Source organism: Castor canadensis, chromosome 12 (genome assembly GCF_047511655.1).
Source record: "Castor canadensis chromosome 12, mCasCan1.hap1v2, whole genome shotgun sequence".
In the NCBI taxonomy this organism is placed as follows: domain Eukaryota; kingdom Metazoa; phylum Chordata; class Mammalia; order Rodentia; family Castoridae; genus Castor; species Castor canadensis.
Genome location: NC_133397.1, coordinates 38,713,129 through 38,729,529, shown reverse-complemented (window position 1 = coordinate 38,729,529; position 16,401 = coordinate 38,713,129).

Below are 16,401 nucleotides of genomic sequence, written 5' to 3'. Positions count from 1 at the left end.
TTAATGACCCAATAATGGAACATATGCCTCAAAAATGCCTCCCTCCTCCAGGGTTCACCAGAAAGCTATTCAGGGCGTCTATTTCTTAGTGCTAATGAAGGTGTCAATAAGCTGGGCGAGTGTTCTTTTATGGAGATAAATTACTTTATGTACATAAAGGAGTGAAACCTTGACCGCTACCTAGTAGCTGTATTTTATTCTGCATATATGGCAGAAGCTGCATTGTAGCACTTTGCTATGCATTAACAAAGATAACAGGTTTTTAACCTCCAGCCCACAGTCAACCTCAGATCAGGGGTCAGTCTGAAGGAAGCAGGGTAGGAAGTGGAAGTAGACTCCAGTGGATCATTGTCCAGGACTTATGGGGTAAGGGCCATCTTGGCTGTGAATTCAACTTGAGAAGTTGTATCCCACCTGCCTCTCAGAAAGTGGTTTCAAGCTCGAGCGCACAGCAGAATTCCCTGGAGGCTTGTTCAAGTCTAGATTGCTTTGCCCCACCCCAGAGCTTCTAATTTGGTAGATGGGATGGGGGTGTGGGGGTAGCTCACACTTCTAAATACTTTCCCAGGTGACAGGAAACATACTTAAGGACTGCTGCTCTGAAACAGGCGTGTTGAACTTGGAATTCACAGCTGCCCCTCCCCCCACCAAGAGATTCGTGCACAGCATTCAAAGAAGGCCTGATTTGGGTTGGGAAGAAACACTTACCTTCTTATCTTCAGTGCCTGCTAACTGAAATTTAGCTTTTTCTTACATTATGATGGCTAGTACAATTGACACTGCTAACATATTTTTAAATCTCTCAACAGTTGTGGCACATATCTACAAATATTATCTATGCTCATTACTGCTGCAAAACTCTGGGGTTATTAGTCCCACCAGAAGACTTTTATTCTTTAATCCATTAAGGGAGAAGCACACATTACTATATCACTACTTTTAAAAAATATTGTGATCACTGTATTTCAAAATGATTGGTTTCCTTTGAGGTCCTATATATTTTCTTTTATGCATTTGAAAACGTAATTCAGACTGCCCAGGGAAGAGGGGGGATGGGAGGTTGGACCCATGGAATGAATAAAAGAGTAAAAACCTTGCTTTAAGAATGTGAGATTAATCTTCAAGAGGAATCTGGAATTTCCTCCAAGGGGAAGTTTGGAAGAAGTGATGATGCTTGGCTGGGCCAGGAGTTAGGGATAGGAAGATGGTCCAGAGGCAGAGATGGGCATGACAGGGATAGGCAGTTATTAGCAATGTTAGAGGAAATTCAACGTGTTGTGTCTGTGCTGTTTCATACTGGATCAAGACAGGTGGGACTGGGCAGAGGCAGTAGCAACAACTCCATTAATATTTAACATATCACTAACTTCATTCAGGAGCTGTAGGGCTTCTTAAGGACTTGTGCTTGTGGTACAGTTTCTTTGAGAGATCTGAAGGTGGTCAGAATTTTATGAAGCACAAAGATAGGGAGGCCTTCCACTCAGTGATCGGGGACATGAATCCAGACTTTGGATTCCAAAGCCTATACCTCTCAGTCCCTTGAAGGAATGGACCTATGACTCTCTCTCCCTCTCTCTCTTTCTCTCTCTCTCTCTCTCTCACACACACACACACACACACACACACACAGAGAGAGAGAGAGAGAGAGAGAGAGAGAGAGAGAGAGAGAGAGAGAGAGAGAGAATGTGTTTCTGGATGTGGGAGTTCGGAGATAATGCCCCCAGTCCTGTAATCCTTTGTCCCTTCTCTAAATGAACAAGTCCTGTCTCTTTTCCCTCAGACTCAAACCCAAAGTTCTCCTTTATGTGGCATTAAGGAGGGATCTAGGGACAGATGTGGGTTCTGATGCTGACCTGCCACTGTGAGACTGAGCGGGTACTCAACCTCCCATACCTCAGGCTCTGTGTGATTTTAACACCAACCTGCATGTCTGGTGGCACACACTGGGAGCTCAGTAAATGCCAGCTGTCATCACTGTCATGCCTGCCCTTGCTCCAGTGCCCCCACACCAGCCTCTCTGATCTGCTCCCCTACCAGTCCTTGTCATTTTTGCCTAGCCCCCCCACCTCCTCCCGCTTATCTTCACCTTACTCATTCTTCCTGAGTTCCCTGCATCTCCCAGAACTAGTCAGCAGACAGGAACAGCTCAGCCCAGGTCTACAGCAATGCTTACATTACCCTTAAAGGCTGCTGCTGTAGGCCAGTACCTGGTCAGAAGAGAGAGAGGGTTTCACATAGTGAGTCTCCCCTAGAATGGTGGGAATCTTGCTGGCATCTTTCTTAGCCAGAAATTATTATTTGGGACCCACTTTGACTTTTTTCTTTTCCTCTCCTGTATGGGTTGAAAAAAGTCTCTCAAACCTGTGGCTTTGAGTGCAGCCCCTGTGTTTCTGCACCCTGACCCTTCTCAGTCTGCTCTCCCTTTTTTGGATGGTGCCATAGAAGCACACAGAAGTTTTGTGTAAGAACTGGAAGGAACTGGCAATGCCAATGTATAAAGTCCTGTGCTCAGAGGCATTGCTCTTATTGCTCCATGTCCTTACAAAAGTCCCCTATCCTTTCTGGGGCTCAGGATCATCAACATATCCCAATAGAGTGAAGAGACAGTTGCTCCATTTTCCTGAATATGTAAAAAGGGTGAAGAAGGAGTCAGTTGTATCCTCAAGGGGGTAGTTCAAGTTTAAAAAACATGTTGGCTATGTTGCTACATGCCAGATTCCCAGTACTCCCACCTCCTCTTTCCCGTCCTTCCAGCCTTGATATCGGCCTTATGAAATGATCAGAAACTATGACCTTAGGCCTTGGGCACAGGTCAGGCAAACTTGTAAACAGTGCCAGCCACTGTGATCAGCACTGTCCCAGACATATGCAAACACCTGGAGGTGCAGGGTAAGTGGCTATCTCTTGCAACCGGGCAATGGGTTCAGACCTGGACTGTTTCCTGGGCTGAGAGAGAGGAGAGACCACATTTGGGGTTAATAATTAGTGACCCACTAACCAACCTGGGGCATGCAGAAGGACTTGCAGCTTTGCCACAAAAGATAAGGACATGTAGATGTAGACAGCCAGGTGTTCAAGATAGAAAACTAGAAAGCCACAACCAAAGAGCACTTGAAACCCAGGGCCTCCCGAGGCTTTCCTGAAGGAAGTGTGTGCTTAGAGGACAAGGAAAAGAAAGCATCAGTCACTATAATACTAACCATGATAACTACTATGTGATCTGCATTTATTGAGCCTGTACTTTGTGCCCAGAAATTGCTGTGTTTTGCTTTGTTATTTCATCCTCATAGCAAACCCACATTTGTATAGCTGGGAAAATTGAAGCTCCAAGCAGATGCACACCAAGCACACAGGCACACAGCACTCTGTGTCCAAGACCAATTGTGGTGCCCTGGGGAGCCAGATGGGACCCCATGAAGACACCTTTAACTTCAGCTAATGTCCATGGTGTCAAGAGCCAGCATGAACTGCATAGCCTTTGGCTGATCCTCTCCCACATGGGCTCTGAACTTTTATGGCTCCAATGGTGAGAAACAAATCATCTAATAATAAGGATCAAGGGCTACAGCTGAACAGGTCCAGGCTACAGGCCCAGGTCCACCTGCCCTGGCCAGGAGTATATGAGCCACCAACAAGTGGGAGGCAAAAGAGGCAAGAGGGACTCTCTCCCACCAGAACCAGCTGGCTTCTCTGACCCCAGTCTGTCTTATTCAGAACCCTCTGCTTACTCGACTAGGGAACTACATGTCCTTGCCTAGGATTCTGATCCCTTACTGAGAGAGAATGCGGAGGAAGTGCCAGGATGGGAGCAGAGAGGAGCCTCAACACCCCACACCTACCTCCTTCTACTCTTTCTCCTACTAACTCATTGAGGTCAACAGCCAAGCCCTGGAGACTGACATCAACACCATCACCCTCCGCAGACTGTGAGGAGTCCTGCCGTGTGTGTGTGTGTGTGTGTGTGTGTGTGTGTGTGTGTGTCCACCATACCTTACTTCTGACCTTCATGGTCTTAGACTAGGTCAGAGGGACAAACCCCAGGAAAGCTGGGAAGAGCTGGAAGCCAGGTAGCAGCCTGGATAGCTGGACTCAGAATCACTGAGGGCCAGACAGAAGCTTTGTGCCTACAGGACCTGGGAGAGAAGGCTAGGGGCTGCTTACAGGCACCTAAACCAGGGTCCTGCCTCCAGCCCAACAGCTTCTCTCTGAGAGCTGGAATTTCCCTTCACCTTCCTCTCCTGTCCGAAAACACCTTCTTCCTCCACCTTCACCCACCAGTTTGGAGGAATGGGGACGTGGTTCTCCTCACCCCAAATTTTCATCAAAGGTCCTAGAACCTTAGTGTCTCTCAGCCTCAGCTTCCTCATCTGTAAAGTAGGACAGTTGAAATGTGATACTATAAATAAAAAGCTATCTTAGTCTGTTCAGATCACTATAACAAATTACCATGGACTGGGAAACTTACCCACAAACAGAAATGTACTGCTCATGATTCTAGAGGTTTGGAAACTCAAGGTCAAACCACTGGCAGATTCAGCGGTCAGGTGAGAACTTTCTGGTGTTTAGATGGTATCTTCTCACTTCATCTTCACATGTGGCCAAGGACAGGAGAGCTCTCTTGAGTCCCTTTTATAAGGGTGCTAATTCCATTTATGAGGGCTTCTTTCCCTAATTACCTCCCAAAGGTCTCACCTGTCATTGTAATCACATTGGTGACTTAGGTATCAAATTTATAGAGAACACTTAGAACATTTAGACCATGGCAAATGCCCAGGGCAGAACCTGACTGGACAACAGTCGGCATCAACAGTAGTTGGTCTTTCCCCTCTATTCCCTGCTCTCAGAACTAGGGAGTGGGCCAAGTGTCCCCAAGAAAACAGGTCCCCATGGCTGTTGCTAAGCTGAGATCCTACGGTCAGGTCTAGGCATGAGACTCCCCCTCACCCGGCAAATCAAAAACAGGTTCTAGAACAAAGATCAAAAGCCAGCTGTCCTACCCTGGAAATGGGTATGCCTACAAGCAACTGAATTCACTTTCAGTATTTAAGGGGGTGCTATACTTGTGGGAACTAGTGCTGGGTGGTACTGAGGAACCCCAAAGGGTAAATAATGGACCCATAGAGGGTGCTGTGGGGAGAGACAGGGAGGAAGAAGTACACACTCTGGACTTGAACAGACACTTATATACCCATATTCATAGCACCATTATACTTGATAGCCAAAAGGTAGAAACTACCCAAGGGCTACAGTTTGAATATGTGTATCTCACAAAATTCAGATGCTGGAGGCTAATCACCAGCCTTATGGTATTAAGAGGAGAGATCTTTTAGAGGTTATTGGGTCATGAGATAGAGCCCTTATCAATGGTATTAGTGCTTTATGAAAGAAGCTTGAGGGAATATAGGCCTGTTTTTGCCCTACCACCAAGTAAGAACACATAGAAATCACCATTAATGAAGAACAAGCCTTCACCAGACACCAAAACTGCTTGACCTTGGACTTCCTAGGCTCTAGAACCATGAGAAATAAATTTATATGGTCTATAAGTGAGTTAGTGTAAGATATTTTTTTATAGAAGCCCAAATGGTCTAAAGTACCAAATGTCCATCGGTGCATGAATGGATAACAAAATGAGCACTAAATGCATGCAATTCAAAATGAGTGGTAGATGCATATTCTCTGTCTCATAAAGGAATGCAATTCTGAAGTATGCTACAATGTGGATGAACATTGAGGACAGATGCTAAGTGAGAAAAGCTGAGCACAAAAGAACAAATACTTTATTACCTTTATTATTTATTAGACCTAAAATAGTCAAATTCATAGAGAAAGAAAGGGGCTGGGACAAGCCAGAATAAGGTGTTAGTGTTTAATGGGCACAGAGTTTTGGTTTGGAAGAGGAAGAAGTTCTAGAGCTGGATGGTGGTGATGGTTGCACAGCAATGTGAACAGTCTTAGTGATATTCTTAACTCTATACCTGAAAATGATGAAGACTGTCAATTCTGTTATATATAGTTCATCACAACGAAAAACTGCACACTGGAAATTGGAGTTCTGGGAAGTTCAGTGAGGGAGGCTGGGGATTTGGTTTGTAAACACACAGCCCACTCACAGTTTGCCATGGATGTCTGTGCACTGCTCTGCTGTGTGTGGAGTGATGACTGGGACCCAGGCCTTGAGTTTGTGGGGAAAAAAGTACTAGAAGGAATTAAGGGAAAGGACTCTAGGATCAGCAATGTGGAGTGAGGGGACTCAGAGGATGCATCCAGAAGCCTGGCTTGGGATTAAGCACAGGAGCCAGGGTGTAAACCTGGCTGGAGTAACAGCTGAATGAAGCCTGAGAGCACAGCAGGGCTGCAGGAAAAGAGAAGGATTTCACTGTGGTCAATGATCCTAAAAGTATCCTCCCATTGGGAAAAGGTCTTTAGTGTCTGAAGAGGAATTTCCTGGATGGTGGGAGCCCTAAGATTCCTATGGAGGAGGAGCTTAGAGCAAGCTTTCTCCTGGTACTTAGGTATTTGTGCCCCCACTGCCCCAGGTAGGAGCAGCTGGCTTTGTTCCATGACCAGGAGACTGCTTCTGGGACAGTACAGCTAGAGATGGCTGTCCACAAGGTGTGACTGGGAAGCTTTCATTGGGTTTCCAGAGCCAGCCTTAGGCTCTAGACTCTTCTTGTGTTCATTTATGAATACCGCGAACCTTGCTTTCTGAAGAAAATGTATGAGTCTCTATTCTAAGAAGTCGAAAAGTCCACCTTATTCTCTCCACCTTATTCTCTTATTCTTGAGGGAATGCCTAACAGAAAGAAGAGTTCTCTGAAGACTTTGGAAGAAGCTCACTTCCAACTGGTTGGGATGTGGGTGACCTTGTTGCTTATTACATTTTTGACCTGGGATTCCTGCAGCCATCCCAGTACATGCACACACACACATGCACACATACACACAAAGTGGTTCTGCTGCAGCTAGTATAAAGCTCTGCAGAGTCAGTTTAAAGATATTTGCATTTGTTCACTTTCCTAGCTGTGAATAACTTGGCATTCTGACATTAGCCTGTCTTATAAGTAAGGAAATTGTTTCCCCCATTCTCACCATGTGTTCTCATCCCTTGTCTATGCTGCATGTACTCCCTGAGCCCCAGGAATGTTGGGGCCCACCAGTCCACACCTGTATGAAAGTCTTTGGATTTGGGCTCTGAGTTGGACAACCTTGGGAAGTGGTAAATTCCCCACCCCAGAAGTATTCTAAGATAAGCTATCCTCTGCATGTTTGGAGTTCACTGTGTGCTGGGCTGCTTGGTTAAGACAGTGAGCAAAGATCCCCAGAAGAGGAGACATTGTCAAAAGAAGCTACTAATCCTTGCAGGAGCCAATGTGGCCCAGGCACTAGATAATCCCAGACTGCCATTCTGGTTTCCTTTCATCCCAGGGCCCGGTGAAAGAGGCAGGGCAGCAGAGTCCTGTTGCTTCCTGACAACAGTATGGACCACAGGCAGACAGTGTGACTCTCTGTGCCTTTGTCCTAAGTGCTAGGGTGAGTAGAGGATGGGCAGGAAGATGGACACACAGAGAGAGGACATGTTACCCTCACCCTTACCCACTTGAAATACGACTACAGAACCTAAGATCAGCTGCCCTGGGCTTCAGGGCAAGGACCTTGGGCTCCCAGGATATGGCAGGTACAGGGGTGTGGCCCAAGGCATAGGCGGGATGGGCCCTGGGTAGCTGAGATGGCCAGTTTTTGTCCTCAGCAACCTCTACCCTTGTGTCAGTGGGCTGGGCTCTCTAGAGAAGTGGCATTTCCAAGAGGTTCTGGAGAGAATAGCACATAGCCTAAAAGTTCAAGTAGCACTCCATGGTTAAATTTAAGGTGGGCCTGGCAGGTTAAGGTGAGGTTATCTGTTTGTCCAGAGGGAATTTACTGGTACCTTTTCACCCCACTCCTCTGCTTATCCCAGAAGGGCCCATGTGGGCTAAGATCAGTCGCTGGGCTGCCCATTAGTACTTCCCTGAAGCAGGAAAGTCTGTGTGAACTTGAGAGTCTCAAATCTACTGCACGTCAGAGTCACCTCCAAGGTGGGTCAAAAATACAGACTCCCACATGCCCAGGTCCCTGGCCTCTAAGGTTCATCTCAACGAAAAACACAGGATACCATGGAAAATGAACAGAATGGTGAATAACATCTAGGAAGAGAAATGGCCATCTTTGATGGAGTCTTTGCCTTGCCAGGTCAACAATCAGGTGGCAGTGAGGGGACCTGTGAGTACCTGGGTTCATGAGCATCCTGCATGGAACATTTATTAAGCACGTGCTATCTTCCGAGGATGTACAGATGAGAGAGAGACAACACCCAGCCTCATGAGATGGCCAGCAAACTGTCTGATGATTATCCAATTATGTGGATCTCAAAATTGCCCCAGGAATCAGCACTCTAGGGCTCAGCAGATAACCACACACCAGCCAAGTTCTAGCAAAGGCCTCAGAAGCACTCCAGGGGTCTTTCCCCAGGCTCTGCTGGAACCTTCATCCAGCCTTGTTTCAGCCATTTCTATGTCGGTGCCAAGCTAGCCATCTGTGGCTGGGTCACCACCACAGCTGATGAGTGTTTAGAGAATCCATCAGGGGCCGTTTCTCCTGGTGACAAGCAGAGTCAAGTGGAGAGCTAAAGGGAGCTGTCACATCAGAGAATACGCATGTCCACCACTGTATATATCTGCACAGACGCTGCACATTTCTGTGGTGGGCTGGCCAGAGGATTTGATCCCCAGGTCAAAGGCAAGAGGCCAAAGGTGTCCAACCAGCAGGGTTGTGTCCTAGCTTCAGAGTTCTCTTGTAGGGAGTGCCAGAGGCTGGAGAGAAGAAGGCCTAGGCTAAAGGCCATTTTCTCAGGGCTGATGAAGGGGAGAATTGCTTTACTTTGGTGGCAGTTGAGCAAGGATTCCTCCCCATTAGATTGCGATCAATTGTAGATTCTTAGGAATGATGAGCTGATTCATAAAGGCCTCATTTTTCTACTTTCCTCCTCTCCCCTGGAGCTCACAAAATACCACCCAGATAGTAACTCAAATACCTGTTGTTTGCTTAGTTCTTACTAGGTTCTTACTGTGTCACATTCTGTGTGTCCATTGCTTTGCATCTCACTAGGGACCTCTTCCCTGAAACACCTCTTTGACATCTAGCACAACCCTCTCCTGGCTGTCCTGTGTTCCCAGTCACTCCTCAGCTTCTTGCACTGGTTCTCCCTCTTCTCCCTGACCTATAAGTTAGAGTGCTCAGAGCGCTGCCTGTTCCTTTGCTGTTCTCTACTCACATCCTCACTAGTGAGGTTATCCCATCCTATGACTAGAAACACCATGTACAGATAACATGCCAACAACTCCAGCCCTGCAGACCTCTCCTGAGTTCCAGCTGCCCACTCAGCTCTCTCACCTCTCCACCCAGTTGTTTCATAAATACTCATACTCAACATATCAAACTGGACTCCTGGTCACCCCCCCACCCCCACATCCCAAACATCCTTTACTCAAAGGCTTCCCAACCCCTGAGACCAACCTTGCAATTGCTTGGAACCTCCATGGGCTCCCATGTCCCTCTAGTACAAGCCAGTTCTTTACAAGGGTAAGTGCTTTTGTGTGGCCTTATAGGACCTGCACCTTGACCCAGCATCACTTCTGTGACTACCTCCCCCTCCCAAGTCACACTGGTCTCCTTGCTGTCCCTCAAACTCAGCAGGCATGTGTCCATGGCAACTGGTCTCTCTTCTTAGGGTACAGTCCGCTCAGATGTCTGCTTGACACATCCCACCTGTGAGTCTGTTCACATCTCCCTTTGTCTATGAGGCTTAAGCTGACAACCCTTTTGTTGTCTTGATATTTCCCCCATAGCTTGTCCCCATTCCATCCCTCCTGGTCACCTTACCTTGCACAACTTTTTATTATTCTTTGTAACTTTCAAATGCAATATAGTTTTACATATTTATTATTTCTTTCTTTATTGTTCATTTCCCTTGACATAAGGACACAGATCTGTGACTGTTTTTGTACGCTGATATCACCCAAGTTCCTAGAACAATGCCTGGGCATAGTAGATGCTCAATAAATGCTTGAATTGGTTGACCTAAACCGTACCTCCTTCAGGCCAATTTTAAGAGTCTCAAAGGCTACTTAGTGAACATACTAAAATATTACTACCTTAGGTTTCCTGCTTAAAATTTCCTGTCTATGGAATCTTTTTTTAATTAATGTTTTGCCATATAGCCCAGCCTGACCTGGAACTTACTATGTAGCCCAGGCTGGCCTCCATTTCCTTGGTGCTGGGATTACAGGCATACACTATCCAAACTGGTTCTAAGGAATCTTGACACATTTTATTTATGTGGCTATGATGCCTCAATTATTGAGCCTATCTGGGAAATGTGAGACCCTACCTTACAATCTGATTTCAGATCTTTTACAAATATTACATTAATGAACTTTAGATATACTAATAAAAATGTATTCATTGTGGTCTTTGCAATTTTTCATATTTTGGAGCCAAAAAGTATTTTTAATACCTGAAACATTGTTGCAGGCCCTGGTTTGGGTAACTCTGATGCCTGCAGAAAAAACTGTCTGATGATGTTAGTGGTAGAGTACAAGAGCACATCAACCCACCTGCAGCCAACAGCCATATCACCTTGATTCTGGAGATGCTTCAAACTTGAACAACCTTCTGATTTCTGAATAAGTCACACCCCTGTGTCCACAAGGTGTAACTGGGCAGCTTTCTTTGGGTTTCCAGAAGCCAGCCTCAGGATCTAGACTCTTCTTGTGCTCATTTCTGAATTCTTGTGCTCATTTCTGAACCTTACTTTCTGAAAAAAATGTATGAGTCTCTATTCTAAGAAGTCAAAAAGTCCACCTCATTCTCTCCACCCTCTAGGTCCTGTTTTCTCTGTCATTTCCAAGACAGAGAAATCTTGAGGGAATGCCTGACAGGAAGAGGAGTTCTCTGAAGACTTTGGGAGATACTCGCTCCCAACTGGTTGGGATGAACTTGTTGCTTATTACATGTTTGACCTGGGATCCCTGCAGCCATCTCAGTACATGCACACACACACACACGCACATACACACATGCACACACACCCACACACATGCAGACACACACACATGCACACAGAGGGGTTCTGCTGTGCTGGTATAAGGCTCTGCAGAGTCAGTTTAAAGATATTTACATTTGTTTACTTTCCTAGCTGTAAATAACTTGGCATTCTGACAACATTAGCCTGTCTTATAAGTAAGAAATTGCTTCCCCCATTCTCACCATGTGTTCTCATCCCTTGTCTGTGCTCCAGGAATGTTGGGGCCCACCAGTCCACACCTATGTGAAGATCTTTGGATTTGAGCTCTGAGTTTGTAACTTCAATTTCAGGACAGCCTTACTAACCCTGCAGCTTTCTTTGCTCTCTTGGGGATCCCTGTGGTTGCTGCCCTTGTTAGAAATGTTCATTGCTTCTGTCTTCCAGATTCACCCAACTGTGGAGCAGCTGCATCTCAGTACATCTACCGGCATAATGCTCCTATACCATGATGTCCCCTCCCTCTGGCCTCCAGGAAGTCCCATCCCCTTCCCTGCTCTTTTCTTCCTACCCCTAACCCTTGACATTGAGACAACATGTTACATGTGGGTGAAAAGGAACATGAGCCTTGGAGGTGTTCGAATTTGGGCTCAAATTCTGAATGTGCCACTCAGTGAACCTAGGCATGTTACTTATCCCCTCAGACCCTCAGTTTTCTCATGATTCAAATGGGTTTAATAATACTGATATCTCAGAGGCTCTGTAAGAAATGATTCATTGAAGTACCTTGGACAGCGCTGGGTGAACTCTAAGTGCTGGCTTAGCTGTTGTCTTTCCTTGGCTTGGCCTTTCTGGCCTAATATCTATAAGCTCTATTTTTGAAATAGTGCCTTTTTTTTAACCTTACTGGGAAGTTGAACTCAGGGCCCATTTAAGCCACTCTTCCAATTGAAGTAGAGGTCTTAGCTTCAGTCTGAGTTCATGGCCACTCCCAATTCAAGCTCACATGTGTCTGCCACAACCAGTGCACAGGTTCCCTGTGTCTTCTGTCTGTTACCAACCCATTTTAGAGTTCCACCTGGTTTCTTAGTGGGACATTTGTTAGCTGCTCTGAGGTCAAAGTTCACTGTACCCCTGTCTGGGCTATAGATTCAGGAATCTTAATTTACAAAGTACCCCTTTTCTGCTCCCCTCTTCTTGCCTCCACTTTCTGTAGTCAAGAGAGGGAGAGGTGAAATACTGGGTCTTCCCAAATGGTCTGATATTAATCCTGAGTTTTCCAGAGACAATGAGGTTAAAATACACTTGTCCTTGATAAAAATAAGCAATTACATTTTTCTCTTGACATAATGAGTCTGCATTTTTACCTCACTCAGGCAGCCCCTACATTCCTGCCAGGCCCACACTTTGCTGCCTCTCCACCAGCCTCACTCAGGTACAAATACCTGCAAAGGACTTTGCTCCAGGAACAGCTCTTAGTCAACAATGGCTGTGACCTTCTATTCATCTTTGCCCAGATGACTATTTGTGATGCCACTTAGCGCTCATGCATTTAGTTGCAATGTCACTATGTGTTTTCTCCCCTTTGTCTCCTGTCCTGAATACAAAGCCTAACAAGAAGAGTTTCTCTCCAAAGACTTTGGAAGATGCTCTGCCTCTATCCAGCTGGGTTAGGATCCAGGTGGTCTTATCTGCAAACAAAGGGATGGGTGAAATCAGTGAGTGCTCTGGAGGGAACTGCATTAGACACAGGTCCCTGCTCTCTGCTACTATTTGGGCTGCAATGTGGAAAGCCCTTCCATCTGAGGCAAGGGGCTGACAGCATGAGGACCAGCAGGAGGCCTATCTTAAGTTAGTCTTCAGTTGGTGCCAGAAACAACTGAAGTCTGCATCCCACATCCTCAGATTTGAGAGAGGCCCATGGTACCTTGCTCAGCAGGTAAGTCGTGAGGACCGCAGGCTCTGGACTCACCTCTTCATTCCTCTTCCCATCCCACCCTTCTTTTCTGTAGATGAGTCAAATTAAACTGAATGGCTTCAGAGGGAGAAGTTACACAAAGTCTGAGGGGAAATGAGAAAAAGCAATCTCCTGTTCCACTTTAGGGATGGGACAAAAGAGGTGAGGGTTTCTTGAACCTGTGGCTTTCAGGTCTTTTGGGGTCCTAGCTGGTGGAAAACCCCATGGGCTTTTTCAGGAGCCCCTAAATCTCTGAGATGTCTGCTCTGAGTCCATAGCAGCAATCCTTGCTTTCCACACCATAGAAACTTCTCAGATCCTCCAAGACAATTAACACCAGTATTCATCAAGGTTCTTTCCTTGCCAATAAACTGCTTTATTGCAGGGGAAATGGAATTACAGCATAAATGCTTTTCTTGTTTATGTTATTTATGCAGAGGCTACATTCCTGGATATGGTCTGTGTTCCTTCTCATTCTCACCATTCACCCAGGGCCTTTCTGCTTAGGGTAGGAGTAGGGGTGGGGATCTGTAGGCACTGAGCAAAGCCAGTGCAGGGATGCAGGGATGGGAATGGTGTCCCTGGGCACAAAATGGGTAGATCTGCTTTTCCTCTGTCAATGCATGGGGAAGGCACATTTTAAAAAGGGGGTGTCACTTTTTCACTCTTTGAGTTGCCACTACTCTTGCTCTACCACAACCTCAACAGCTACTTGACACCCAGCTCCTTGGACTTTGTGCATAAGGTATGAATGCTGGGGACCAGGTGAGAAGAGAGGTGGGGGGAGAAACCCAGGCAAGGCTGAGGCGAGGCCAATGGGTACCGCTGCCTCTGAGGCAAGCTGGGGAGGAGGTATTCCATTTCCTGAGCTCTGCTTGTCCCCTTTCAGTTTGAACAGATGGAAATATAGTTCAATGTTTCAACATCATTTGCCTTTCTCTTGCTAAAATCTTGATAAGTGCTGCCCAGGCTGATCCCCCCCGCGGTTCTGAGCAGTAACTGGAGCATGACGTGTGCTGAAGTGAGACGAGGCAAAGCCTTTAACGAGTGTTTAAAATTCCTGGAATAATGTGCAACACTGGCTCAGCTCATTGGGCTCCTGAAAAACCTCCCCCCCTGGGCCGCCTCCTGCAGGAGAAGGGCGATTGTGGCCCAGCCCCCCTGCTGGTGGCAATTAGCACGGCAGCTGCTCGTCTTCAGGACTGAACAATGCAGGAGGTATCTGCCTGAACTGAGCCAGGCGCCAGGCACTTAGGGAGGCAGGACATGGGGTGTAGGTCCCTTCCCAGCAGGGGCCTGTCGCTCTCAGTCCCTTGAAAAAGGGAGCATTGGGCAGGGCTCTTAACAGCCCTGGGGTGGGGTTGGGGGACCGGGAAAGAAGAAGGTGGGGACTTAGAAGAAAGGGGGAAGGAGAAAGGGGAAGGAAAAGAGGAAATAGCTAGGAACAGCAAATCCCCTGGGCGGAGTTTTCCAGGCTGTGAAAGGAATTTAACTTGTGCCTATGGAAAAGGGAAAGGGACAGTTAAACAGAAGTAGAGGACTCTGCATCTCAGCCAGTGGAGTCCCAGTCCTATGACACCTAGGGCTAAAAGAAAACCTACAGTGTGGATCTGTGATGTCACTTCCAAGATTTAGAACAATCCAGGCTGCCCAGGTGAAAACCTACCAGGATCTCAGCATCGGCACAGAGGTCAGGAGGACTGAGGCAGATTCCTGCCCTGATTCATTTCGCACATACTTTGAGCCCTTCTGGGTTCAGATTCATGACATTTGAAAACTCTTTGTAGATCTGGCCCAGTTTTCAAAGCCTGTCCACTCTGGTCCTCTACTTCACAGAGGAGCAGAGAACTGAGGCTTGGAGAGCTTGGCATGGTGGAACTCCAGCAGCCTGGAATAGGATGAAGGACAAGAGAGCAGAACTGGCCCAGAATCAGGGGTTCACCTAGGCCCAGCAGCCACCAATGTCTGGGCAGGAGGAGCCTGGGCTAGAGACAGACCTTCCCAGCTTTCCACTCCCTGGCTCTACCCCAGTCCTGGCCACCATCACCCCACTTCAGAGCTATCACCATTATTTTTGGGGCTTCTCTAGAGGCAGTTACTGTACACCCACTGTATACTTGGTGCTAGAAACTTACATTTTTCTTATAAACATTCCATCTACTTTAGCAAGATATGTGCTATCATACCTATTTTTGCAAACAAGAACAGACTTCAAATACTCAAGATTGCAAAGCTCTTACATAGAAGAACTAGAATCAACCCAGGCATCCTGCTCTAACATCCATCTGACCTCTGTGGATCAGCCTCTTTCTGAAAAGAGAGATACAAACCAGAAGCATACTTACCCTAGTCCTAAAATCAAATTAAAAACACATTACTGTGGTAAGTTGGCCTTGTGGCAGAGGGGAGAGGACTTTTTTTTAAAAGAGAGATATTAACCTATGAAAATTACAAATCTCAGTTCATTTTGTGGGAATGTATTTGCCCACCACTGAAGTACATGAACGACTGGTGGTTTTGCCCTACTGCACACCAAGGCACAGTGAGTTCTTTTTCTTAAATGAGAAAAAGATTTCTTCCTGAAATCCATGCCCTTACCTGGCACTCTGGGGCATACTCACCAGCCAGAAATTACCCTGAAAAGCCAGCCCAAGTGAGGATGTCAATTTGATCACTTTTTTCCTGCTTTTACAAAAAGATAAATGGACATGAAGATCTGTGTTCAAATGGTTGACTTTTTAATTATATTCTTTGCAGTGCTAGAGATTGAAACCAGGACCTCATGTGTTCTATGCAAGTACTCAACCACTGAGCTACACCCCCCAGCCAATGTCTTCTGTGCGCCTGTGTGTTTCAAATTATTGGCTTTTAAATTCATAAAAGGAGGGAGATATAGAAGAGTTATTCTAAAGTTTCTCAAAATATGATGGATGGAGTTAGCACCAGAGAACTTCCAAGACTAGTATCCAAATTGATCCCAAGAAAGAATGTTCTAAACTTCAATTCAAGACACTTCAGTGTGCCATCATCTCCGGGCCCACTGATCTTCCTGGCTTCCTCCCGCCGCCCCCCCCCCCCGCCCCGCCCACGCACACTCCATAACCTTTAGCTTATACTTACAGGGATGCCAACCTGCTATAGTTTGGATCTTAAGTGTCCTCCAGATGTTCATGTGGTAAAGTCTTGGTCCCTAGGGAGGTGCTATGGGGAGGTGGAGGAGCCTTTAAGTGGTGGGAGACAGCTCCTATAGGAGGTCTCTATGTCATTGGGTGTGTGCCCTCCAAGGGGATTGTGGGACCCCTCCTGCTTCCTTCCTCTCTCTTTCTATTCCTGGCCATGAAATAAGTGGCTTTGCTTCATCATGAGCTCCCGCCATGATGGGCTG